At 36.3% G+C, this 27,534-nt stretch overlaps 1 protein-coding gene across 1 annotated transcript in view; it reads left to right on the forward strand.

Moving 5' to 3' along the window:
- Nucleotides 1-767: 767 nt before the first annotated feature.
- The window catches only part of LOC131849758 (uncharacterized), a 123,366-nt gene continuing 96,599 nt past the window's right edge, over nt 768-27,534 (forward strand). Inside the window, exons 1-2 of the mRNA XM_059199874.1 lie at nt 768-802; nt 27,271-27,334. The gene's annotated coding sequence lies outside the window, so the exon portion shown is untranslated. The remainder of the gene's footprint in view (nt 803-27,270; nt 27,335-27,534) is intronic.

Below are 27,534 nucleotides of genomic sequence, written 5' to 3' on the forward strand. Positions count from 1 at the left end.
CGTCTTAATTTATACGTTCCATTAGGTACTGATGGGTTCAAACTAATACATCCTCCATCATCCCTTATTTTATCCCCATAGGGGTTGAATTTATCAAAATCTCATTTAAGCGAACGTCTTCATCATAGTATCTCCAATCTTTGATTTCAGTTCAATCGGTCGAAAATCTAAGAAGATTTATACAAACTTTCATCCCCTATTTCATCCCCTTAGAGATGGAAAAAATTATAAAACTTATTAAAATAACTTATTAAAATATAACTTATTAAAATCCTGAAATAAACTTAATTTAAGCACTTTTGAATAGTCATAGTTATCATTCTTTTAATCTATCGCTTCGGAAAACTATTTCATCACAAGAAGAACGAGCAAGAAACTTGCGTGTTGCTCTTTTAAATAATCATTGTAATTTTACATTTCCAATTTGAAATATGCGAATTCAAACCACCAACTAGCACCAATTTATTAGCTTTAGATATTAAGTACACAATAGGATTAAATCAGTCGTAGTGATTAGAGCAGACCAGTCCGTACAAGCAGCACTCGTTCACGAGTATGACGTATGAGCCAGCCATCACTGCGCTCGACTGTATTTTAGGGAACCCAATGACCCGGCCCATGAATGGATGAATTAAAAGACCTGTTTTGATGCAAAGTAGGGATTTGATCTTCCGTTCTGAAGATACGTTTGGTTGCAGATGAGGGGCCAGGCGGAGTGACCACGGACGGTCTCTTGAACGCCCTGGCTCGCCTGCGCCGCCCCCCGCCTCAACTCCCGCACCCCTCACACCCGCCACGTTCCGTAAGTACCCACATTTATTTTTTAATTTATATTAATACTAGCTGTGCTCGCGGTTTCACTCATCTGAAATTTATAGGTTACTAGATCTGCCCGCGGTTTTAGCCGCGTTAAATTTCATTAAAAAATATAGCCTATGTGCTATTCTGATGCATAAGCTATATTACTGTAAAGTTTCATCAGAATCTGTTCAGTAGTTTTTGCATGGAAGAGTAACAGATATCCATACTTACAAACTTTCATGTTTATAATATTATTAAGATGTGATATTCTGATGTATAAGCTATATTACTGTAAAGTTTCATCAGAATCTGTTCAGTAGTTTTTGCATGGAAGTGTAACAAATATCCATACTTACAAACTTTCATGTTTATAATATTATTAAGATGTGATATTCTGATGTATAAGCTATATTACTGTAGTTTCAAAATACGTTTAGTAGTTTTTGCATGAAAGGATAACATACATACATACATCCTACCCAGCAAACGTTGTTTTGCCATATAAATTAAAGAAGTAGTATCGCTATTAATAAATAGGGGTTGATGATAGAAGGGTGAAAATTGAAGGTTGTGTGTATTATTACATTACATTATAAAAAAAACAGCAAAACAGCCCTTCAGACCTAATGAATATGCATATACGAGTAAAAAGTCATAAAAATCGGTCAAGCCGTTCGGAGGAGAAAGTGTAACATTGTGACACGAGAATTTATATATAAGACTAGCTGTTCCCGCGACTTCGTCCGCGTGGAATTTAACTTTATTTTTCTAAAATAAAGTAGCCTATGTTACTCCTTATTACATCAGTTACCTGCCAATAAAAGTCCCGTCAAAATCGGTTCAGCCATTTAAGAGATTAGCCGAAACAAACAGACCGACAGACAGACAGACAAAAATTGCAAAAAATGTTATTTTGGTGTATGTACCGTATTTAAATTCATATGCATGCAGTAAAAAACGCTTATTTCAATATTACAAACAGACACTCCAATTTTATTTATATGTATATATTAGCGACATAATAAAGATATAAAGTTTACGAGTTGTAGAGGTTAAGAATATTCAAAATCAGTGCTCGATTCTGAAAATTCTCGCTTCAGAGATTGAATTGAATCTACTGAACCGATCTTGAAAATTCTTTCACCAATAGCTGCATCACTGATGTCTAGAAATCGGGGGAGCTCAAACAGCATCCTAAAAACTGTTGCGAATATACCTGATTGTCCGCTCCAGAGGCACTGGATATCGTTGCATTGTGGACCCAGTGCTTCTGGACGTGGACACAGGTATATGAATTAAGTGTATATATCTCTGTATCTGTTTGTTATAAGTTACTAACATAGTTTTGTAAGTTTTTTACTAACACAATATGGATGTAATCAGAATTAAAGTTAAAATAAATAAATAGAAAGTCATGTTATTTATTTATTTATTTATTTAATTCAGGCTACATGGCCCATCTAGACACGCGGTAGCGTGTCAAAGCCGAGTTTCAAGTAAACTGGCAAGCAGCACCGTGTGTATATTTACACGAACCATTTGGAGCCACTTTTGACCCCCTCATAACTCAAAAACTCTTTCACACAAACCTGTCAAATTTGGTTCATATATTGACACTTGCGAGATAAATATGTGTTCCAAATTTCATAAACATATCTCAAACGGTTATTTAGATATTAATGTCCAAAAATCGTCATTTTTATCACTGATCAACTATAGATCAAAATTATAACCCACTTCCAGATGACCTAGGAAGTTCAAATTTGGCATGCAGATAGGTAATTAGGTGAATATAAAGGAAAAAATCTGAAACTGGTAAATTGTTATCATTTTACTACAATTTTTCACTTTAATTGATTCTATTTCAACTTATACTGGACGAATACTAAAATTCTATGAAAACGTCGATAGCCACCAATTGACATTGATCCCTGGCGAAAAGTCTCATCTTGTACTGGACGGAAAGTAATATTGTATGAAAACGTCGATCATTATCAATTTACGTTGACCCCTTCACATCAGTGTGGATAACTAGCAAACTTCAAATATTGCATTGAGCGGTAAACACTAGTTGCTATAATTTAGATTCTGTCTAAAATATACTCGTACTTATAACTAGGAGTATAGTCGAATTTCGTATTTATTATGTTATTAACTGAGATTTGGTATTAATTATTGTTTCAATATTTAGCGCACATCGATAGTGTAAAATCATTATTTTTATAAATAATTATTAAATAATAGGCATTTCGGTATAGGGCGCCGCGGCGGCGCCGTGTGGGAGCGGTGCGATAAAACTCAATGTTTTGTTTCTCGATATCTAACCTATAAGGTTGCGATTTATGCTACGAAATTCATAGCTTTCTTAAATTATACTTATATATTTGTGGTTATATTATTATTACATTATTTTAGTAAATACGTATGGTATAGACAATAGTTTAAACCAAAAATTAATAACAATTTTAGTATAGTTATAAGTAGGAATGTATAGTTAACTCGAGAATGAGAACTCATTGGTAACAAATTGTTTTCTTGAGAATTCAATAGATAACAGTCAATTTGTTACATAATCGTCGTTACGAACTATAACGTGTCAATACGAAGTTTCAGATATTAAATAATGTATAAGTTGAAAGAGAACAATTCCGTATTTGCTTAACATATGCTATTACTATCCACAAATCACAAGGCCTTAGTTTTAGCAGTCCTCTTCTCAACATAGGCTCCTCTATATTTAATAAAGGGCAGGTTTACGTTGGACTCTCCAGAGTTAAAACCTTAGATGGAGTACGTCTTAACAATTTAGATCCAAGTCACGAGAGCTCTATTGTAGAGTACAACCATCTGTGGACGTTATACCGCCCCGATTTGCCCAAAAATTCCTGATACTGAATTGGCAATGCACTTGAACATTTAAAAGTTACAAGAAAATATAGAAAATAACACAAAAAAAGACAATTATACCCCGTAAATATACGAAAATACAGTAATTTATCAAAAATAATTTGGTATTAATTTAGTTATAAATAAGTACCTCGTATAATTTATGTACAAAAAGTAATGATATCCCATCAAAAACATAAATGTGAAATGATAGCCGAGTTTAATATTATGATATATACCTTGATTGTTGACTTCTACGACAAAAGAGATGAGATCTAAATGGGTGCCAAGTTCAATGAGGAAACTATAGGGGAGGAATGGTAGTCCTGAAATGTATGAAATTATAACAATATAAAATATAATTTCTTCTTATAACTTAGGATAATATACTGTAGCCTAAGGTCTAACTTGGCTAGTTTTCATATACGAAATATACTGTAGCCTTCGCAAGTTCTAAACATGTTACTTATCGGTTCCTATTTTAATATTAGTAGTAACTAGCAATAGAAAGTAATAATTGGTATATGAGAACTGGCCAAGTTAGACCTTAGGCTACAGTATATTATCCTAAGTTATAAGAAGAAATGATATTTTATATTGTTATAAATACATTTCAGGACAGACCATTGAACTTGGCACCCATTTAGATCTCATCTCTTTTGTCGTAGAAGTCAACAATCAAGGTATATATCATAATATTAAACTCGGCTATCATTTCACATTTATGTTTTTGATGGGTATTATAAATACCTTATAGACTAACATACATAAGAAATAATAATAAAATATGAAAAATAAAATAGTCTCTATGGTCACGGCACTGACGACGGCAATCTGCCACGGTAGCGCCGATAGACCACCCCCTTCGGCCAGTAGTCCTCCTTCATGAAGGTGGGCAGCATATTGGTGGGGACCAGGGCTATGGTATGTAGCTATGAATGTTATAGGCTACATAACATTACGTTGCGACCAATAGGAGCGGAGCTGCAATATATACCATCCCTATGTATGCTTAAATCTTTAAAACTACGCAACGGATTTTGAAGCGGTTTTTTTAATAGATTGAGTGATTCAAGAGGAAGATTTATATATACAGTACATGTACACCCGAGTGAAGCCGGGGAGAGTAGCTAGTATCTTATAAAAAATATAATATGCAAGTTTAATAACTCAATTAATTCTATATACAAACATTTTTATATTTATTCAAAAGCAATTTAAACAAACAGTTACGCTCCATGCAAAACTCGGAACGTGACAGTAACGCAACCACGAGATCAAAGCGAATTTGTTCACCTGTATTTGCATAGTTTGCTTGCAGATCGTTTATCCATCGCTTCAGTGTTGCCACATAAGATTTTCTAATTAATGTACCTAGTACACAGTACACAGTTCAGTATTGCCAGATGACAATCTTGCTATTACTTCCAATTGTTATAAAACAAATCATACAGCGCCATCTAGTCCTAAGCAAAGAGTTTGTGTTATTGGTAGACAACTGATATATATGAATACAAATATTTCTACCGTGCGAGGAATCGACCTAGCGACTATCGGAAGCAAGGCGATGTGGTAAACCGTTATACCACAAAGACTGTCATTTAATAGTTTATGTCAGATTGACAACCACGCAGTTCCACCTGGAAACCATCGTTATAAATCTCTGATGAATGCCACGATGGAATAAATGACCTGATATCATGATCATCTTACAGTCCTCTACTGGTGCCCTGCCAGCGGAAACCGTAAGCGCAGGCAGGGTGCGAACACTTTAAAAAAAATTGCTTATCGTGAACAGAGTAGAGTACAAACCTGGCAGCCAGAATGTTCACTCTCACAGACAATATCCTGCGTTCTCTGTCTACATCGTCATTGTCATTGGGGCTAGGTATCACCATCATCATCATTTCAGCCCGGAAGACGTCCACTGCTGAACAGAGGCCTCCCTCAAAAATCTGCACGACGATCGGTCCTGCGCTGCTCACATCCAACGCCTTCCAACGATCTTGGCCAGATGGTCGGTCCCCCTTGCTGGAGGCCTTCCCACGCTGCGTCTTCGGGTCTGCGGTCGCTACTCGAAGACTTTACTGCCTGAACGGCCATCTGTCCTACGAGCTATGTGCCCTTCCTATTCCCACTTCAGTTTCGCAATTCTTCAGTCACTCTTGTTCTTCTGCGGATCTCCTCATTTTTGATACGATCATGCAGAGAAACTCCAAGCGTAGCCCCCTCCATTATCACTCCCTCTGAGTGACTTTGAGTTTAGTAATAATAATAATAATTTCGGGACAATTCATACAGCGCCATCTAGACCCAAGTTAAGCTAGCTAAAGCTTGTGTTATGGGTATGTATGAAAATAAGGACTAGGTTTGTTACCGGTGTGCTGTTTACACACCAGGTCCCATGTTGAGCGGAGCGCGTTAATCTTAAAAACTCGGCCTTGACCTATCAGACTTTTTTGAGTGGTAAATGACGGAGGCCCAACGTTCGACCTTCTATAAAATTTTGTCTCGATCGGTCAAGCCATTTCCGAGGAGTATTGTTACAAAGAGTGCGAGTCTGATCTCTAATCTCTGAGCTCAAAGATGTGGATCAATATAACAAGGACATTAAAAAGCACGAGAGAGACCATCGAGGCTATAGAAGTGTTGGCAAACATTTTGGCGAGCCTGTTGGCACTCACTTTAGAATTGTGTGCCAAAATTATTCAAAGCAACCTCTCAGCAAAACGGTATCTATATGATTTTCTAGTAAATATGTACAATCAAGAGACCTTCAGGACAAATTCAAATTCAAAAATCGTTTGAAGAAAGAAAGAAAATACGTTTAGAAAAAAATTACTCATGATTATCACGGGTAAAATTATCCATGATCATGGTGGTTGAAACACTGTCGAAATATCAGGAAATCAGTAAATATAAAACGTGGTAAGATTATGTGATTTTTCTTACTGTGTGTGTGTAATAATATGGACTGATAATCCAATTGTTAGCAATGTACGATGTCAGGTTGACTTCTATGCGGTTGCTGGAAACCATCGTGATATATTCTTAGTGAATTTGCCACGATGGGCTAACTGGTCTGATCTCACTCATATTATCATCCTCCACTGGTGTCCCGCCAGCGTAAACCGTTAGCGCAGGCAGTACACATTTCCATTATCATCCATAAAAAATTGTCCTAGGTCATTATTCAATTGGCCTATCGTAGTCAAATCACCAGGAATATATCGCGATGATTTCCAGGGGAACCACGTAGAGGTCTGACATGGTACATTGCTAGCAATAAGATCAACAGTCCACATTACTAACAATTCCTTATATCTATCGGTTGTCTAGTACAGTGTTTCTTAATTACTGGTACGAGTACCCCAGGGGTACTTGAAGTTGCATCAAGGGGTGTGGGTATCAGTAAAAACAAGAACAATTTCCAAAATATTATTTTATGACGATGAACATAGTAAAAACACGGAGCACTGAGCACTATGATCGACCGTCGGCGTCGGCTGCCTCCGCTACACGTCACCCGTTCCCGCTTCCCGCCAGTTCGGCTTTTGTCGTGCTTTATAATGTTAGTGTGATTGCTACAATAAGGGGTACGCAAGGTTTGAGGTCTTTTTTTAAGTGGTACGCAGCAAAAATTTATTAGGAACCACTGGTCTATTAGGCACATTGATTTTAGAAGAAAAAGTCTAATCTAAAATAAGTAATCAAGTTTATTTTTAAACTTTCGTGTTTAATATACATTATTTAAATTATTAATCCGTCATACTCTGAACGTTTCGACTAGTGCAACCTAGTTAAACGTCGAGTGTTTTTAAATACCTTTATTTGCCATAAAATTATTCGTGTTAAGACCCGGTTAATAATTTAAATAAAGTAATCAAGTTGATAAGTAACAGTTGATATGTACACACACAACTGATCGGAACGAGACAAAATTATATTTACTGCTCTATATGTGTAATCCACTGAACATCTCCATCAGGTGGTCCAACTATAATTAATGATTATTATTTTAACAGATTTAATTTTGGATATGTTTTTTGCTACTATTGTTCTATTGTTTACTCTTCTGTATATTGTTTTATATTATATATGTTATTTAAACGTAGAGATGTAGAGTGTCTTTAACATAATGGATTAAGTAACGTATTAGGCACATTGATTTTAGAAGAAAACTCTAATCCATTACATTTCAAATAAGTAATCATGTTGCTAAGTAACAGTTGATATGTAACGTGCAACTGATCGGAACGAGAATAAATTATATTTACTGCTATATATCATGGTCTAGTACTATGACAAGCTCTGCTAGCGACTAGATGGCGCTGTGTTAATCGTCCTGCGTTATTATTATATTGGTGTGGTCAGAAATAAAGCTAGAAATTACTATCAGACTGATCTAGACCTTATAAAGATGTGGTTACCGGCGTTTCACTAACACGATTATCCGCCTGACCGCTGCTAGCAGGTTCAATCCAGCTTTAGATAATATCGTTCGTCGTTTTATATTCCTTTGTGTTATCTAACATGGGTGAGTTTGGAATTTTTGTTGGAAACTTCTTTGTCCCTTAACTAGATTGTTACAAGTTGGTAAATTTGTTTCGTAATTGTTTTGCTAATGTTTTAATATCTATTTTGTAAGTTTGAAATAAAATGAAAAGAGAATCTCAATCCTAAACATTACATAGTATAAAACAAAGTCGCAGTCGCTGTCTATCCCTATGTATGCTTAAATCTTTAAAACTACGCAACGGATTTTGAATTGTTTTTTTTTTTATAGATAGAGTGATTCAAGAGGAAGGTTTATATGTATAATACATGTACACCCGTGCGAAGCCGGGGCGTGTAACTAGTAATATTATAAATGCGAAAGTTTGTGAGTATGGATGGATGTTTGTTACTGATGAAACTTTACAGTAATATAGCTTATATATCAGAATAACATACAGGCTATATTTTGTATTGAAATTTATCGCGGGTGAAACCGTGCGCACTGCTAGTGATATTATAAATGCGAAAGTTTGTGAGTATGGATGGATGTTTGATACTGAATGTTAAATTAATATATGTGTATATTTCATGCAAATAGATACATTTAATTTAATTATGGTATGATTTTCGACACTGGTCGACCACTAGTTTAAATAAATACCTTAGGCTGGATTTCACCAATCGTAGTATAAACACGTTCAAGGAAACGAGTTCAGTGTGAACTCGAAAAAAAGAACGACGTTCATTGCATTTCACTTTAAAATAGTTATTTATAATCAAGTTTATATGTAACGAGAAATTTGTACCTGACCGAGATATAGTAGAGTAACTTAAGGGGGAATTTATTGAGACGCGGCGGTCGCCCTCGTGCGGCGTGAGGGCATCGCTTTAAACCAGTGGTTTTCAACTTTTTATTGACCAGGGGCCACTTACCGTTTTTGAAGAAAGTTTTCCCGTGATCATGGCGATTGAAACACTGCCAAAATATCGGGAACTCAAGTTATATTAAGTTCCCGATATTTCGGCAGTATTGAGTATTATAACTCAATATAAAATAAATATAAAACGTGGTAAAATTTTTTTAATTTCATATATATTATGTAATAATATATATTAGTAATCTTGTGATTGTTTTTTGACATAACTGCCCCACAACGCTTTCTGTATACCTAAAGTGCATTTTACTTTAAAATAGTTATTTATAATCAAGTTTATATGTAACGAGAAATTTGTACCTGACCGAGATATAGTAGAGTAACTTAAGGGGGAATTTATTGAGCGCAATAGATCCGGCGACGAGGGACGCGGCGGTCGCCCTCGTGCGGCGTGAGGGCATCGCTTTAAACCAGTGGTTTTCAACTTTTTATTGACCAGGGGCCACACAGTGTTTTTGATCACGGGAAAAGTTTTCCCATGATCATGGCGAAAAGTTCTTGAAGAAACCCGTGACCGAAATATCGGGAACTCAAGTTATATTAAGTTCCTGATATTTCGGCAGTATTGAGTATTATAACTCAATATAAAATAAATATAAACCGTGGTAAAATTTCATAATAATATATATTAGTAATCTTGTGATTGTTTCTGACATAACTGCCCCACAACGCTTTCTGTATACCTGAAGGTTAGCTGGCGGAGAATGCCATACGGCATTAAGCTCGCCTTTGTACAAGTTATATTGTGCATTAAAGAATAAATAAATAAAATAAATAAAACCTCGTGATTTTAACTAATTATACGTATAAATAATGCCCGCATTAAATTTAAAACAGTACACTTAATTTATACTTAAATATTTGTGCCCGCGGTACAGCCACGTAAATGACAGTCTGTGTTATTAAAATGTATTGTATAAAGTAAGTAATGCATAAACTATATTACTGCAACGTTTAATCAAAATGCGTTAAGTAGTTTTTGTGTGTAACAAGTATACATCCATAGTCACAAACTTTCGCGTTTCTAATATTGGTAATATTACGGTCCGTATGAATTAAGAATAAAAGCTAAATGAAATTTAATTAAAAGTAATCTTCTATTTTATAAATAGCATATATGTTATTCTTCTGTTATTTCTCTGATATTCATATTACTGGAAAGTTTCATCAAAATCCGTTTAGTAGTTTTCAATCAATCTTTCATCCCCTATTTTATCCCTTTGGGAGTAGAATTAATCAAAATGCTTTCTTAGCGGATGCCTACGTCATAACATCTACCTGCATGCCAAATTTCAGCCCGATCCGTCCAGTGGTTTGGGCTGTGCGTTGATAGATCACTATGTCAGTCACCTTTGAGTTATATATATTTAGATTTAAGCATTTTTGATGTTATATTTATTTTTTTAATCCACCGCTCAAATGGAAAGCTATCTCATAGCAAGCAAGAAACATCCGGGTTGATCTTTTAAATAAATGTTCTAACTATACAATTTTAATAATACATTTTAGTTATTAGATATATTATATTTTTTAAGGTTTTTAGTTTTACGTTAATAATGTTATTCAGTTATATTTTTAATTAAATGTACTCGTATATAACTTTACAATTTGAAGTTAAAATGTGTGAATACAAACTACTAACTAGCACTAATTGATTAGAGTCAAAATGTTAACACAAGTAACGGTTAAAATATTTAAGTAATATAATATAATTTATTGAAATAATAAAAATACGTACTTTCTAAGGTTAAAATTATTTTTAATTTAATTTGAATTAAATTTAAGTGTTAATATACTTTTTAAAGTTTTTAGTTTTAGGTTCATTGTTCTACAATAAACCTAACGGGTTATGTATCTGAATAAGAGTAAATCATTCGTAGTGATTACAGCCGACCAGTCACTACAATTTTACGGGCCTTATTTTGGGTATAGCCGACCTTCAACGGTCCGCGGACGAGCATTTGGGAAGGACTGTTTTAAAATTAGGTTATTTCTGGATTGTGGACATGTTATACGGATGGTCTATCGAATCGTGATCAATGGAAATCTGGGTAAATGGATTTAAATAGGTTTAGTGATATTACGAGAATTTTTACCACACGTATATTCAGCAACTTTTTTAAGAGATGATAATGGAATGGTGCGCCCGCCTGCGTTAACGGTTTACGCTGGGTACCAGTGGAAGATGATAGGATGTGTGAGCTCAGATCAGTTAACCCATCAAAATCGGTCCAGCCATTTCAGAGATTAGCCGGAACAATCAGACATACAGACAGACAGAGACAAAAATTGTAATAAATGTTATTTTGGTGAATTTTATATCAGATGTTTTTTTATATCAGATACTCCAGTTTTATTTATATTTATTGTCAGATACAAGACACATTAGAATGCATACGTTGTTTGCCATATTGAACGGAAAAGAAAAAAAAATTACGTTCATAAACACCTAAAGTCACCTACATGAATAAATGATTTTTAATTGGATATGTTTCGCCAAATTGAACGGTAGGTTAATAAATAGAAATAATCTTTATTCAAATAAACTCATTACAAGCACATTTGAATAGATTTTTTATTATATAGATATATATATATAATTAAATATTAATACTAAAGAAATTACGTTCATAAGCGGCTAAAATATCCTACACGAATAAATGAATTTGATTTTAATTACATAAAAAACAAAACAATGTCACGAACCAGCAACTCACAATAACGAACTTTATTCATGACAGATATACTGACGGCTTGATTGACTGGAGACTGACAGTATCTGTTTTCGTAGAATGATACTGTCAACGTAACGTATGGTATGACACATGGACAAAAGTGAGAACACAAGGGCTGTATGGGCTGAGTCGTTTTGCCTTTCCCTGAAAAGGGAAAAACCGAACCAAAACAAAACATACCTCGCCCATTTTATGATATAATGACACCGTAATGAGTGGGCGGAACGTTTATATAAACATTGTCGTTTATAGAAAATTAATGATCAACTTTTCTACGAGGAAATTTACTTTGAAAGAAATTCAACTTGGTGTGGTTTGAAAGTTTCAAAGTAGATTTAGCGTCGCATCAAATTATGACCCTCCAAAGTTTGGTCATTATACGCGTCTAATATTTAAGCTAGCTTCATTATGTTTGTTTGTTTTGTTTACTTTCCCGTTGTGGTGTTTTTGTTTTAATTTAGGTTTTATGTGGATAGTTATATGGGCAGAGGAAGGCCGAGAAAGAGATGGACTGCGTGAAAGATGGTATGGTAAGAAAGGGAGTGAATAACGAGATGACTGCGAACAGGGATGAATGGAAGAGAAAAACATTACGACTACCACAAATAAATGGGATAAGGAAGAAGCAGATGATCATGTATTTGACCAATACACGTATATAATATATGTATATATATATACTAGCTGTTCCCGCGTCTTCGTCCGCGTGGAATTTAACTTTAATTTTCTAAAATAAATGTAGCCTAAAGAACTAAAAATTATTTTGTTCGTCTTAATTTATTCGTTCCATTAGGTACTGATAGGTTCAAACTAATAGATTTATTTTATAAATTTATTTTCCACGCAGACGAAGACATCTATGTGGTTGAACATGCATAAACGTTGAACATCCCGAGGAGATAAAAAAGTTAAATTCCACGTGAAAGAAATGGCGGTAATAGCTAATTAGAAGTAATTAAATTACAGGCATAAGTTTTTGAAATTATAGGTATTGGAATTGAACCTACAACCTTTGGATGTAAAAGTAGTATTACACCACTGAACCATAGAGATATAATAATTTAATAGAAATTTTAAGACTCTGTATTTACCTTCATATAAAATGTTTAACTAATTTCATCTATACATATAATTAAAATTGGAGTGTCTGTTTGTAAAATTGAAATAACCGTTTTTTACTACATGCATATGAATATAAATATGATACATACACCAAAATAACATTTTTTACTATTTTTGTCTGTCGGTCTGTTTGTTCCGACTAATCTCTGAAATGGCTGGCCCGATTTTGATGGGACTTCTTTTTTGGCAGGTATCTGACGTAATAAGGGGTAACATGGGCTACTTTTATTTTAGAAAAATAAAGTTAAATTCCACGCGGACGATGTCGCGAATACAGCTAGTTACAAGTATAAATCCATTCGAGTTTTACTGGAATATTAAAAAGAATTTTGTTCAAGCAATTACACGTGGGATTTTGCTGGGAGAAGTCAATATAAAGTGATTTTAATATTGAAATAAATTTTAAATCAGCCTACGTAAATCGTTGAGGCGAGCCTTCCTAATTACTTTACCAATAGATTCAGTTTTAGAGTCATTAAAATCCGTAATTAAAAACAAACAATCTATTTGAGGATGAAGCACGTATAGTATAAAAGATAGGATATACTTTCTTTCTTTTAATCTAAATATATACTTTCTTAATATTTGATAGGACATGACATATTGTAATTTAAATAATGTTAATTAAATCTTGTAATGGGTGAAAACTGTGATTAGTACAGTGTATGCTGAAATACTATAAATGACGTAGTGGAGTAACTTGAAACAGTCATGCTCGCTATAAAGTTCAAACTTGTGGCGGCGTGGTGGGCCGGGTCGATGTGCTATCTAATATGGTTGAGTGCAATGATGGCTGGCTCATCCGTCATACTCGTGATCAGATGCTGCTTGTGGGGACTGGTCAGTTCGGGGTGCGAACACTGATTCGATTTTTTGTTTTTTGCAATAGCATATGCTGGTGGTCACTCTATTCTCCCAAATTTGAATTTAAATGAAATAGTATTATTGTAAATATGTACAATATTTAAAAAAAAATACGAGCTCAGTTTCTTGTGAGTTCTTCTCATCTCGAAATCATTCCGAACTGACCGTATTTGACATATCATAAGAGTCTGTAATAGACCTACATGAATAAAGATATTTTGAATTTTGAATTTCTTTCTTTACTGTAACTGGTATCAAGTTATGGAACTCGTTACCTGTAACTATAAGAACTGCAAAGTCCAATCATATTTTGACTGGTTAAAGATTTCCTCCTCAATATTTAGATCTCATTCAATATGGCATTTTGATTTATATTTAGTTTATTTCATTTTACTTTAAAATTATGTATGTAGTAATAACTATGTAATTAACTATGTATGATATGTATGTATTTACAAAAAAAATATCTATGTATATGTATCAGTTGTCTAGTACCCATAACACAAGCTTTAGCTAGCTTGACTTGGGTCTAGATGACGCTGTGTGAATTGTCCTGAGATTATTATTATTAAATTTCATTATAATTCCTTCAGTATTTTTTGCGTAAAAGAATAATAAATATCCTTCCATCGTCCATACTCACTTTCGCGATTATAATATTAGTAAATTTGCAGATATTTCAAATACGGACACTGGCTCTTAGTCTATCCATCTCATCTCCCCTACTGGCCATTGTTTCATTATAAAATGAATTATAATGATTTCAATAGGAAAGTTTTGCTTTATAAGTCTTCACAAGAACAATTAAGAGAAAGTGTATTTTTGAGATGAGATTTATCTCTTTTGTTTTTTACATATATTTTTAGCAATCTTCTAAATATATATAACTCAAAGGTGACTGACATAGTGATCTATCAACGCACATCCCAAACCACTGGTCGGATCGGGCTGAAATTTGGCATGCAGGTAGATGTTATGATGTAGGCATCCGCTAGGAAAGGATTCTGATTAATTCTACCCCCAAAGGGATAAAATTAGGGATGAAAGTTTGTATGAAACTTTGTCAATTCTAAACCTAGCTGAGACTTTGCATGCATAAAGCTACTATGACGTAGGCATCCCCTAAGAATGGATTTTGATAAATTCCACCCCTAAGGTGATAAAATAGGGATGAAAGTTTGTATAAATCTTCTTAGATTTTCGATTGGACTGAAATTAAAGATTGAAGCTACTATGATGAAGACCTTCACTTAAATAGGATTTTGATAAATTCAACCCCCATGGGGATAAAATAAGGGATGTTGCAGGATGTAAATCTATTAGTTTGAACCTATTAGTACCTAATAAATAACTTCATTTTCTTTATTACAAGTATTACAACATTGTCATAACATTACATAGTATAAAACAAAGTCGCTGTCGCCGTCTGTCCGTCTGTCGTATGCTTAAATCTTTAAAACTACGCAACGGATTTTGAAGCGATTTTTTTTAGTAGACAGTATGATTCAAGAGGAAGGTTTATATTTATAATACATGTACAACCGAGCGAAGCCGGGGTGGGTAGCTAATATATAAATAATATTAATTAATATAAATAAATAAGTTATTTTTCTTTATTACAACATTCTCATATTGACATATATTTTATTAGTTACGGGCATTATCGAACCTACGAACCAATTTCAGAAGGGCATTGTTTAATGTCAGCCCTCACGTCCGCAGCAAGTAGGGCGCCCTTTAGCTGTAATTAATGTAGATACACTTCCTTTCTGATATGTTATGTTTATTTACCAAACCTTTATAATATTTATATTACGAAGGGTTCTTATGTACATAGCATAAACGGAAAGGTTCTACGGTATTTATCCTGTACTAGCTGTTCCCGCGACTTCGTCCGCGTGGAATTTAACTTTATGTATTCTGTTAATTATTATTCAATCCTTCATCATTCAATCATGTGTCGTTCAATCATTCATCATTCTATCATTCATCATTCATAAGTCAATCATTCGCCATTCAATCATTCAATAGTTCATCATTCAATTACTCATTACATTTCACAGGTCTCCATATACTGAATATAAAAGGAGCCGACCACAGGATCTATATTATTAATATTCTACAGATTAACAATTAGTACCATTCCACAGATTATATTCTGTTGAATGACATTCAATCATTCTTCATTCAATCATTATTCATTCAACAATTCATCATTCATTCATTCATCATTCAATAATTCATCATTCAATTACTCATTACATTTCACAGGTCTCCATATACTGAATATAAAAGGAGCCGACCACAGGGTCTATATTATTAATATTCTACAGATTAACAATTAGTACCATTCCACAGATTATATTCTGTTGAATGTCATTCAATCATTCATCATTCAATTACTCATTACATTTCACAGGTCTTCATATACTGAATATAAAAGGAGCCGACCACAGCGTCTATATTATTAATATTCTACAGATAAATAATTAGTACCATTCCACAGATTATATTCTGTTGAATGTCATTCAATCATTCATAATTCAATTACTCATTACATTTCACAGGTCTCCATATACTGAATATAAAAAGAGCCGACCACAGCGTCTATATTATTAATATTCTACAGATAAAGAATTAGTACCATTCCACAGATTATATTCTGTTGAATGTCATTCAATCATTCATCATTCAATTACTCATTACATTTCACAGGTCTTCAGATACTGAATGTACGCTCGTGACTCTTTAATTTTGCTCGAAACCTGTGATGACAGTTTTGTCGAAGGAAAATATCTCTCGGGATACAAAATCCCCAGGGAACCGCATTAACAGAATGTAACAGGAGTCGACCAGAGAATCTATATTGTTAATATTCTACAGATAAACGTCTACAGTACCATTCCACAGATTATATTCTGTCATTCAATTACTCATTACATCTCAAGCCCTATGAAATGTAATGACAAGCTGAATGTAACAGGAGCCGACCACAGAATCTATATACATTAATATTCCATAGATAAACAATTACTACCATTCCACAGATTATATTCTGTTGAATATCATTCAATCAAATTCGAAGCTTCAGAATATAATATACGCATTAATATAATTTACATATTAATTGACGGCAGCAATATTAATTCTAGTAATATAACACATGTTCGTACGTCCGAAGGTCGTGGGTTTAATTCCTGGCACGGTACAATTATTTGTAGTCATTTGTATGTTTATAAAATAGTATGATTTGGTTTGTGATTTAATATAAATATAGTATATGAATACAACATACATACTGTTTTTTTTATGTATGTTATGTGTGTAGCGGTTTAGCACAGCGTTTTACTTCCGATGGCCGCGGGTTCTATTCCTCGCAGGCTGTAAATTTATATCCTGGCTCAATTTAAAGCAATTTTGCTTTAAACTGAGCCAGGATATAAATTTCAAGTAATCTAGTTAGTTTAGAATCTACTTAACAAAATGCTCCCAAATTAATAGGTTTTCAATCGTGGAGGTGACTCCACGATCCTTGTTGTCGATATTCTGGACTTATCCGATGAATAGTCTGATATCTGTAGTCAATTTGGTAGAAAAAAATTCAAATGTGTCATAAAAAATTTCTTTGTTAAAAAAGCTTATTATAAAATTGAAGAATTTATAAATGATAATAATGTTTTTGTAGAAAATATCTAACTTAAAATTCATAGCGCTGACAATGTTATCTGATTGAACTGAGATTAAGTGCGTAGCGGTTTCTATGTTGATTGTCGCATGCCTAATCCTTGTTGTTAATTAAATATAAGTAAATCAATATTTATTTAAAAGTGCAACACACAAGTTTCTTGCTTATTCTTCTTGTGATGAATCTGCATTCCGAATAAGCGGTGGAATAAAAAAACTTGATTATTCAAAAGTGCTTATATTAAGTTTATTTGAATAAAGATTATTTCTATTTCTATTTCTATTTCTAATACTATCCAGCATGCATTTTATGACTCCTAAGTAATATTCCCCCGCGACTGTCTGACCATTGGGAGTGAATTCCTTGTGAATTATCCACTTGGAGTCGAAAATAACAGGAAATCGTCCCCAATTTCTTCACGGCCATCTTTGAAGAGAATACTTGAAAATGGCCGTATGGTCCAAAGCTTTCTGCCCATTTACTATTTTTACCATTTCAAAAGTTTCTGTAGCTCTTTTTCGAAGCTTGAAACAAATGATGTTGCAAATAACTGAGGATGTGTTCTGAAAAATGTTGCAAAAAATTGTGGTAGTGTTACGCAGACGAAGTAACGTGAATCAGTTAATGAAAGTAATAAAAAGAGTGACTATATGAGCCGTCTCACTCACCTGCCTGCCCCGTTATCACCGTTATCACCATACACCAAAATATTTCTTTTTACAATTGTTGTCTGTCTGTTTGTTCCGGTTAATCCCTGAAATGGCTAGACCGATTTTGATGGGACTTTTTTTGGCAGGTAGCTGATGTAATAAAGAGTAACTTATTTTTACCATTTCAAAAGTTTCTGTAGCTCTTTTTCCAAGCTTGAAACAAATGATGTTGCAAATAAATGAGGAAATGTACTGAAAAATGTTGCAAAAAATTGTGGTAGTGTTACCCAGATGAAGTAACGTGAATCAGCTAATGAAAGTAATAAAAAGAGTGACTATATGAGCCGTCTCACTCACCTGCCTGCCCCGTTATCACCCTTAATCAGGTTAATGAAATGAAAGTGGAGTTAATCAATGATAATGCTGTAGCTAAGTTTAAGACGGGCACGGATAAGAAATTGCTTTAAACTGAGCCAGGATATAAATCTTGAATAATCGAGTTAGTTTAGCATCTACTTAACAAAAGGCTCCCAAATTAATAGGGTTTCGATTGAAGTAGGTAATATAATATAATTATAGGACTCCGAACATACCAGTCTAAGATTTTCTCTTTAAATTTAACTATATTACCTTAATCCTTAATCTTTACATACGTCATCATTACATAGTATAAAACAAAGTCGCTGTCGCTGTCTGTCTGTCACTATGTATGCTTAAATCTTTAAAACTACGCAACGGATTTTGAAGCGGTTTTTTTTAATAGATAGAGTGATTCAAGAGGAAGGTTTATATGTATAATATGTATACACCTGTGCGAAGCCGGGGTGGGTAGCTAGTGTAGTATAAAACAAACTCCCTGTCGCTGTCTATCCCTATGTATGCTTAAATCTTTAAAACTACGCAACGGACTTTGAAGCAGTTTTTTTAATAGATAGAGTGATTCAAGAGGAAGGTTTAGAGATATAATACATGTACACCTGTGCGAAGCCGGGGCAAGTAGCTAGTTAAGTTATATTTAGACTTAGACGGCGAATACCATTGTGATAAATACATGTATAGTTTGTTTAATGTGATTATTAATAATCTATACATACATATAAATAAAATTGGAGTGTCTGTTTGTAATATTGAAGTAACCGTTTTTAACTACATGCATATGAATATAAATACGGTACATACACCAAAATATCTTTTTTTACAATTTTTGTCTGTCTGTTTGTTCCGGTAAATCTCTGAAATGGCTGGACCGATTTTGACGGGACTTTTATTAGCAGGTAGCAAAGTAGCCTAAGTTACTCTTTATTACATCAGTGTAATAAAGAGTAACTTAGGCTACTTTTACTTTAGAAAAAGAAAGTAAAATCCACGCGGACGAAGTTGCGGGTACAGCTAAACATACATACATAAAAAAGAAATAAGAAAATAAAACAAAACAAAATAAAATATATTAATCCTGAGATTTAATCATATTTAATCATGAGTAGGGTTGTTTTTATGTATGTAAATATATGTATCTCACTAAATATATCTGCCAGTTGTCTAGTTATCATCCCTCTTGTTTATGTCACGGCCTGGGTCAGTATGTCAGTCGGCTTGTTACCATAGATTGCCTATAACACAATGGGACGTAAAATGTCTGTTACGTAGTTATAACCCACTCTAGTTGGTGGGGCGATTGACCCCAATTGGATTAGGGCGTATCGTATTAACTCCGTTTTTAGTCTCTCGTTTGGACTATTATGCGTGTAGAGATGAGACTACTAAAGTAGCCAGCCAAGTTCTTCTCAGAAGCCTCCTGATGTCTTCACAGACTTCACGGAGCAACCTCACCGTTCCGAGGATTTGATGGGACTTTGTTTCCCATATTTAACATCTTATTTGGGCCCTTGTACGTGTACAGCTGAGACTACTAAAGTAGCCAGACAAATTCGTCCCAGAAGACTTCTGGTGTCTTCACAGACTTCACGGAGCAACCTCACCGTTCCGAGGATTTGATGGGACTTTGTTTTCCGTATTTAGCCTATCATTTGGGCCGTTATGCGTGTAGAGCCGATACTACTAAAGTAGCCAGCCAAACTTCTCCTAGAAGCTCTTTCTGGTGTCTTCACAGACTTCATGGAGCAACCTCACCGTTCCGAGGATTTGATGGGACTTTCTTTCCCATATTTAACGTCTCATTTGGGCCATTGTACGTGTACAGCCGAGACTACTTAAGTAGCCAGCCAAGTTCTTCTCAGAAGCCTCCTGATGTCTTCAAAGACTTCACGGAGCAACCTCACCGTTCCGAGGATTTGATGGGACTTTCTTTCCCACATTTTACGTCTCATTTGGGCCCTTGTACATGTACAGCTGAGACTACTAAAGTAGCCAGTCAAGCTCGTCCCAGAAGACTCCTGATGTCTTCAAAGACTTCACGGAGCAACCTCACCGTTCCGAGGATTTGATGGGACTTTCTTTCCCACATTTTACGTCTCATTTGGGCCCTTGTACATGTACAGCTGAGACTACTTAAGTAGCCAGTCAAGCTCGTCCCAGAAGACTCCTGATGTCTTCAAAGACTTCACGGAGCAACCTCACCGTTCCGAGGATTTGATGGGACTTTCTTTCCCACATTTTACGTCTCATTTGGGCCCTTGTACATGTACAGCTGAGACTACTTAAGTAGCCAGTCAAGCTCGTCCCAGAAGACTCCTGATGTCTTCAAAGACTTCACGGAGCAACCTCACCGTTCCGAGGATTTGATGGGACTTTCTTTCCCACATTTTACGTCTCATTTGGGCCCTTGTACATGTACAGCTGAGACTACTTAAGTAGCCAGTCAAGCTCGTCCCAGAAGACTCCTGATGTCTTCAAAGACTTCACGGAGCAACCTCACCGTTCCGAGGATTTGATGGGACTTTCTTTCCCACATTTTACGTCTCATTTGGGCCCTTGTACATGTACAGCTGAGACTACTTAAGTAGCCAGTCAAGCTCGTCCCAGAAGACTCCTGATGTCTTCAAAGACTTCACGGAGCAACCTCACCGTTCCGAGGATTTGATGGGACTTTCTTTCCCACATTTTACGTCTCATTTGGGCCCTTGTACATGTACAGCTGAGACTACTAAAGTAGCCAGTCAAGCTCGTCCCAGAAGACTCCTGATGTCTTCAAAGACTTCACGGAGCAACCTCACCGTTCCGAGGATTTGATGGGACTTTCTTTCCCACATTTTACGTCTCATTTGGGCCCTTGTACATGTACAGCTGAGACTACTTAAGTAGCCAGTCAAGCTCGTCCCAGAAGACTCCTGATGTCTTCAAAGACTTCACGGAGCAACCTCACCGTTCCGAGGATTTGATGGGACTTTCTTTCCCACATTTTACGTCTCATTTGGGCCCTTGTACATGTACAGCTGAGACTACTTAAGTAGCCAGTCAAGCTCGTCCCAGAAGACTCCTGATGTCTTCAAAGACTTCACGGAGCAACCTCACCGTTCCGAGGATTTGATGGGACTTTCTTTCCCACATTTTACGTCTCATTTGGGCCCTTGTACATGTACAGCTGAGACTACTAAAGTAGCCAGTCAAGCTCGTCCCAGAAGACTCCTGATGTCTTCAAAGACTTCACGGAGCAACCTCACCGTTCCGAGGATTTGATGGGACTTTCTTTCCCACATTTTACGTCTCATTTGGGCCCTTGTACATGTACAGCTGAGACTACTAAAGTAGCCAGTCAAGCTCGTCCCAGAAGACTCCTGATGTCTTCAAAGACTTCACGGAGCAACCTCACCGTTCCGAGGATTTGATGGGACTTTCTTTCCCACATTTTACGTCTCATTTGGGCCCTTGTACATGTACAGCTGAGACTACTTAAGTAGCCAGTCAAGCTCGTCCCAGAAGACTCCTGATGTCTTCAAAGACTTCACGGAGCAACCTCACCGTTCCGAGGATTTGATGGGACTTTCTTTCCCACATTTTACGTCTCATTTGGGCCCTTGTACATGTACAGCTGAGACTACTTAAGTAGCCAGTCAAGCTCGTCCCAGAAGACTCCTGATGTCTTCAAAGACTTCACGGAGCAACCTCACCGTTCCGAGGATTTGATGGGACTTTCTTTCCCACATTTTACGTCTCATTTGGGCCCTTGTACATGTACAGCTGAGACTACTAAAGTAGCCAGTCAAGCTCGTCCCAGAAGACTCCTGATGTCTTCAAAGACTTCACGGAGCAACCTCACCGTTCCGAGGATTTGATGGGACTTTCTTTCCCACATTTTACGTCTCATTTGGGCCCTTGTACATGTACAGCTGAGACTACTAAAGTAGCCAGTCAAGCTCGTCCCAGAAGACTCCTGATGTCTTCAAAGACTTCACGGAGCAACCTCACCGTTCCGAGGATTTGATGGGACTTTCTTTCCCACATTTTACGTCTCATTTGGGCCCTTGTACATGTACAGCTGAGACTACTTAAGTAGCCAGTCAAGCTCGTCCCAGAAGACTCCTGATGTCTTCAAAGACTTCACGGAGCAACCTCACCGTTCCGAGGATTTGATGGGACTTTCTTTCCCACATTTTACGTCTCATTTGGGCCCTTGTACATGTACAGCTGAGACTACTAAAGTAGCCAGTCAAGCTCGTCCCAGAAGACTCCTGATGTCTTCAAAGACTTCACGGAGCAACCTCACCGTTCCGAGGATTTGATGGGACTTTCTTTCCCACATTTTACGTCTCATTTGGGCCCTTGTACATGTACAGCTGAGACTACTAAAGTAGCCAGTCAAGCTCGTCCCAGAAGACTCCTGATGTCTTCAAAGACTTCACGGAGCAACCTCACCGTTCCGAGGATTTGATGGGACTTTCTTTCCCACATTTTACGTCTCATTTGGGCCCTTGTACATGTACAGCTGAGACTACTTAAGTAGCCAGTCAAGCTCGTCCCAGAAGACTCCTGATGTCTTCAAAGACTTCACGGAGCAACCTCACCGTTCCGAGGATTTGATGGGACTTTCTTTCCCACATTTTACGTCTCATTTGGGCCCTTGTACATGTACAGCTGAGACTACTTAAGTAGCCAGTCAAGCTCGTCCCAGAAGACTCCTGATGTCTTCAAAGACTTCACGGAGCAACCTCACCGTTCCGAGGATTTGATGGGACTTTCTTTCCCACATTTTACGTCTCATTTGGGCCCTTGTACATGTACAGCTGAGACTACTTAAGTAGCCAGTCAAGCTCGTCCCAGAAGACTCCTGATGTCTTCAAAGACTTCACGGAGCAACCTCACCGTTCCGAGGATTTGATGGGACTTTCTTTCCCACATTTTACGTCTCATTTGGGCCCTTGTACATGTACAGCTGAGACTACTTAAGTAGCCAGTCAAGCTCGTCCCAGAAGACTCCTGATGTCTTCAAAGACTTCACGGAGCAACCTCACCGTTCCGAGGATTTGATGGGACTTTCTTTCCCACATTTTACGTCTCATTTGGGCCCTTGTACATGTACAGCTGAGACTACTAAAGTAGCCAGTCAAGCTCGTCCCAGAAGACTCCTGATGTCTTCAAAGACTTCACGGAGCAACCTCACCGTTCCGAGGATTTGATGGGACTTTCTTTCCCACATTTTACGTCTCATTTGGGCCCTTGTACATGTACAGCTGAGACTACTTAAGTAGCCAGTCAAGCTCGTCCCAGAAGACTCCTGATGTCTTCAAAGACTTCACGGAGCAACCTCACCGTTCCGAGGATTTGATGGGACTTTCTTTCCCACATTTTACGTCTCATTTGGGCCCTTGTACATGTACAGCTGAGACTACTTAAGTAGCCAGTCAAGCTCGTCCCAGAAGACTCCTGATGTCTTCAAAGACTTCACGGAGCAACCTCACCGTTCCGAGGATTTGATGGGACTTTCTTTCCCACATTTTACGTCTCATTTGGGCCCTTGTACATGTACAGCTGAGACTACTAAAGTAGCCAGTCAAGCTCGTCCCAGAAGACTCCTGATGTCTTCAAAGACTTCACGGAGTAACCTCACCGTTCCGAGGATTTGATGGGACTTTGTTTTCCATATTAAGCCTATCATTTGGGCCGTTGTGCGTGTAGAGCCGATACTACTAAAGTAGCCAACCAAGCTTCTCCCAGAGGCTCTTTCTCTGTGAAGACTCACAGGCTTCACGGAACGGCGACCTCACTGTTCCTAGGATATGGTGGGACTTGGTTTTTTGTATCTCATTTGGGCCGTTATGCGTGTGAGCTGAGACTACTAAACAGATTAATTTAATTACATAAAAAACCTTGTTACTAATAGTAATTAACGTCGTTTCAATAATTAACTATGACAGAGACAATCAGCTGTTAAAAGCTGAGTGTACATGCCTTCAAATTTCTTGATTACTGATGCATACTCTAAAGGTCGTAATTTCTTTAATTTTATCTCAATTCTCGTCTCCAATCTTTTTCTTTTTGCTTTGTCGCCCTTTTATTATAATGGTCACGACACTGGTTAATATAACAATCTAGAAATAATTGTGGAAGAATTTTTCCTGTTTTATATTTGAAGAACTATAGATAAATTTATTTATAAATTATAAAATTTATAAATTTCAAGCAGGCAATTTATATTTGTAACTAATTCTACGATGATGGAAGCGTTGTCGCTACTTTCATAAACGAACTGCAGACTCTTGTATCAGGTGTGTGTGAAATTATCGGTATAAAAGGTAAATTTAGAGTAACCGAACGTTGGTAATGGTAAAAGGTATATAAGCTCAAATATTTAAAAGGTTTTGAGGGTAAAGTGACTGTCACGAACTAACATGAAGCTCATGGAATGTCTCTCTAATTTATTTATTTAGGACATCCAGTGAAATGACAATAAAACGTTTAAATATAACTAAATGATCTAAGGTAGACTACGTTTACGTGGGTATATCTGTCCCACTTATAGAAATAGAAATAATCACTTTTGGATAGATAGTTTTTATTCTACCACTCATTCGGAACGCAGACTCATCACTAGAAGAAAGAGCTAGAAACTTGCGTGTGCTGTTTTAAATAAATGTCTTAATCATTTTCTATTAATTATAACTATTTTTATTTATATATTAGCTGTTCCTGCGATTTCGTCCGCGTGTAAGTTAACTTAATTTTTCGAAAATTAAAACATTTTTTTATATTAAAAGTAGCTTAAGTTACTCGTTATTACATTAGCTACCTACCTATGAAAGTCCGTCAAAATCGGTCCAGCCATTTCAGAGATTAGCCAGAACAAACAGACAGACATACTGACAAAAATTGTAAAAAATGTTATTTTGGTGTATGTGCCGTATTTATATTCATATGCGTGTAGTAAAAATCGGTTATTTCAATATTACAAATAGAAACAGCAATATTATTTATATGTATAGATATCGATTACAAACAAAATCGTGGGAGCGTATCCAAGATACTGGTAACGGTGCCTTTTTGAATGCTCTATTTATAATAATGTTGATCATGGCATAACGAGATATTCGATCAGCATTTCTCATGCAAGAGAGACCATGGTGTCCTTGCTAGTCAAAGTTAGCAACACAATTACAGCGATCACTTTCTGAAATTTCAATATCTTTTTCACACACTTCCGCCTTATGGGATGGCATATTGTAATGTGATATTCATAGTACTGTTCATGTACATAGGCGACGATTACCACTTACCATCGGGTGGACCGTCAGCTTGTTCGAAATTCAAATTCAAAAATAATTTATTCATGTAGCAAATTTTAGCCGCTTATGAGCTACCGTCCAGTTAAGCATACAGATTCAATTGACTAGAACTGGCAAGAAACACAATTGAATATCTTATTTTATTTTATTTAAAAGCCAGTTTATTTATATAGGTGTCTATGTCTAACATTAAACGGAAAATCCGTGCATGAATAACTATTGTTGTTTTTTATATTGTAACATTGTTAAAAAGCATTGAATAAATCTTTTTTCTTTCTTTCTTTCTATTGCCTAGCACGCTCGTCATTCAAGTAATTGTTTAGTGAGTAATAGGCTTTGCTTTTTGCAATATGATATTAGGAAATGCCACTGCACATCCTATGTGGCTGTAGTCTTCTTATCCGGTGAAGCTGTAAAGGCCAGCTGTGGCCAACAGCATTAGAGTAGTCCGAAAAAAGAAACTTACGCATAAATATCTTCTTTGGAAAGTATACGCTATATCCTAAGGAGATTAAAACCATCGCTGCTAAGAATATCCTTCAATTCTTGTCCCTTACTGGTCTAAGTAGCGAGCTTTGACTAAGGGCGAGCACAATAGATCTATACAGGTCGCAGTGTTACACATAGCACCTGATAATAGCTCAAACCCCCCAATAAAGAAAAAATAGTCAATATGATTTAACAGATGTTTTGAATTGATTTATTTGCCATTCTTTCTTCTTTGCATTATCTCAATTTATATAGAGTCAGGTCTCCTAATTTTGCGGCGGCAGGACAATCTGCCCTAGGTTGTTGGGTCGGGCAAATTTTCCTTTGAGATGAGATTTTTCAGTGCTGGTACACCAGGTAGCTGGAGGACGTCCTCTACGTCTTTAATATTCGGGTAGTTGTTAAACTTTTTTGACCGCATATACATAGGCATGCTATTTAAGAGGGCTTTCAGTGACTTTTTCTGTTATTGGGGCCACTTTTAAAGTACCGCGGATGTATTTCGCACTCTATCTAGTCTCCTAGATAAAATAAGGAATAAAGAAGTGCTTGAAAGGGTTAAAGATAAGAGACAGATCATAGATATTATTGAGAATAGGCGGGGAAAAATGTTGGGGCACTTGATACGACACGACGAACTAATTAACAACATTATAGAAGGAAAAATAGATGGAAAGAGAGGAAGGGGAAGACCAAGACACAGCTATATCAAGCAAGTTAAAGAAAAAGTTGGAGTCGTGTCGTATCAACAGCTAAAAGGTCTGATAGAAGATCATGGAAGGTGGCGGGAGCTCCACCGACAAGAGCACAGCTTTTAAATTATGAATGCATGAATCTAGTCTCGTGACTCCACCTACATAAAAGGAGTAATTTCTCAATTTTTGCTATAATTTTCTTAAGTAAAACCTAAAATACTTTTTTTGTCTGCAGGCGGATGGGCGTCACCAATCTCCCAAAATCACGTCGCCTCGACAGTCTCCTGAACACGCCACAGGTAATCAATTAATATCTCAGGATAGATAATATTTTAAGGAAGGTGTTGCATATGCAACTGACAATATTATCCGTCATACTCGAGAACGGGTGCTGCTTGCGCGGACTGGTGTATTCGGGTTACGAACACTGATTAGACTATTTGCTTTTGCAATAGCATATGCTGGTGGTCACTCTATTCTCTCAAAGTTGAATTTAAAA

The sequence above is a fragment of the Achroia grisella genome, unplaced genomic scaffold (genome assembly GCF_030625045.1).
Source record: "Achroia grisella isolate CSIRO2021 unplaced genomic scaffold, CSIRO_AGI_Agris_v1 utg660, whole genome shotgun sequence".
Taxonomy (NCBI): Eukaryota; Metazoa; Arthropoda; class Insecta; order Lepidoptera; family Pyralidae; genus Achroia; species Achroia grisella.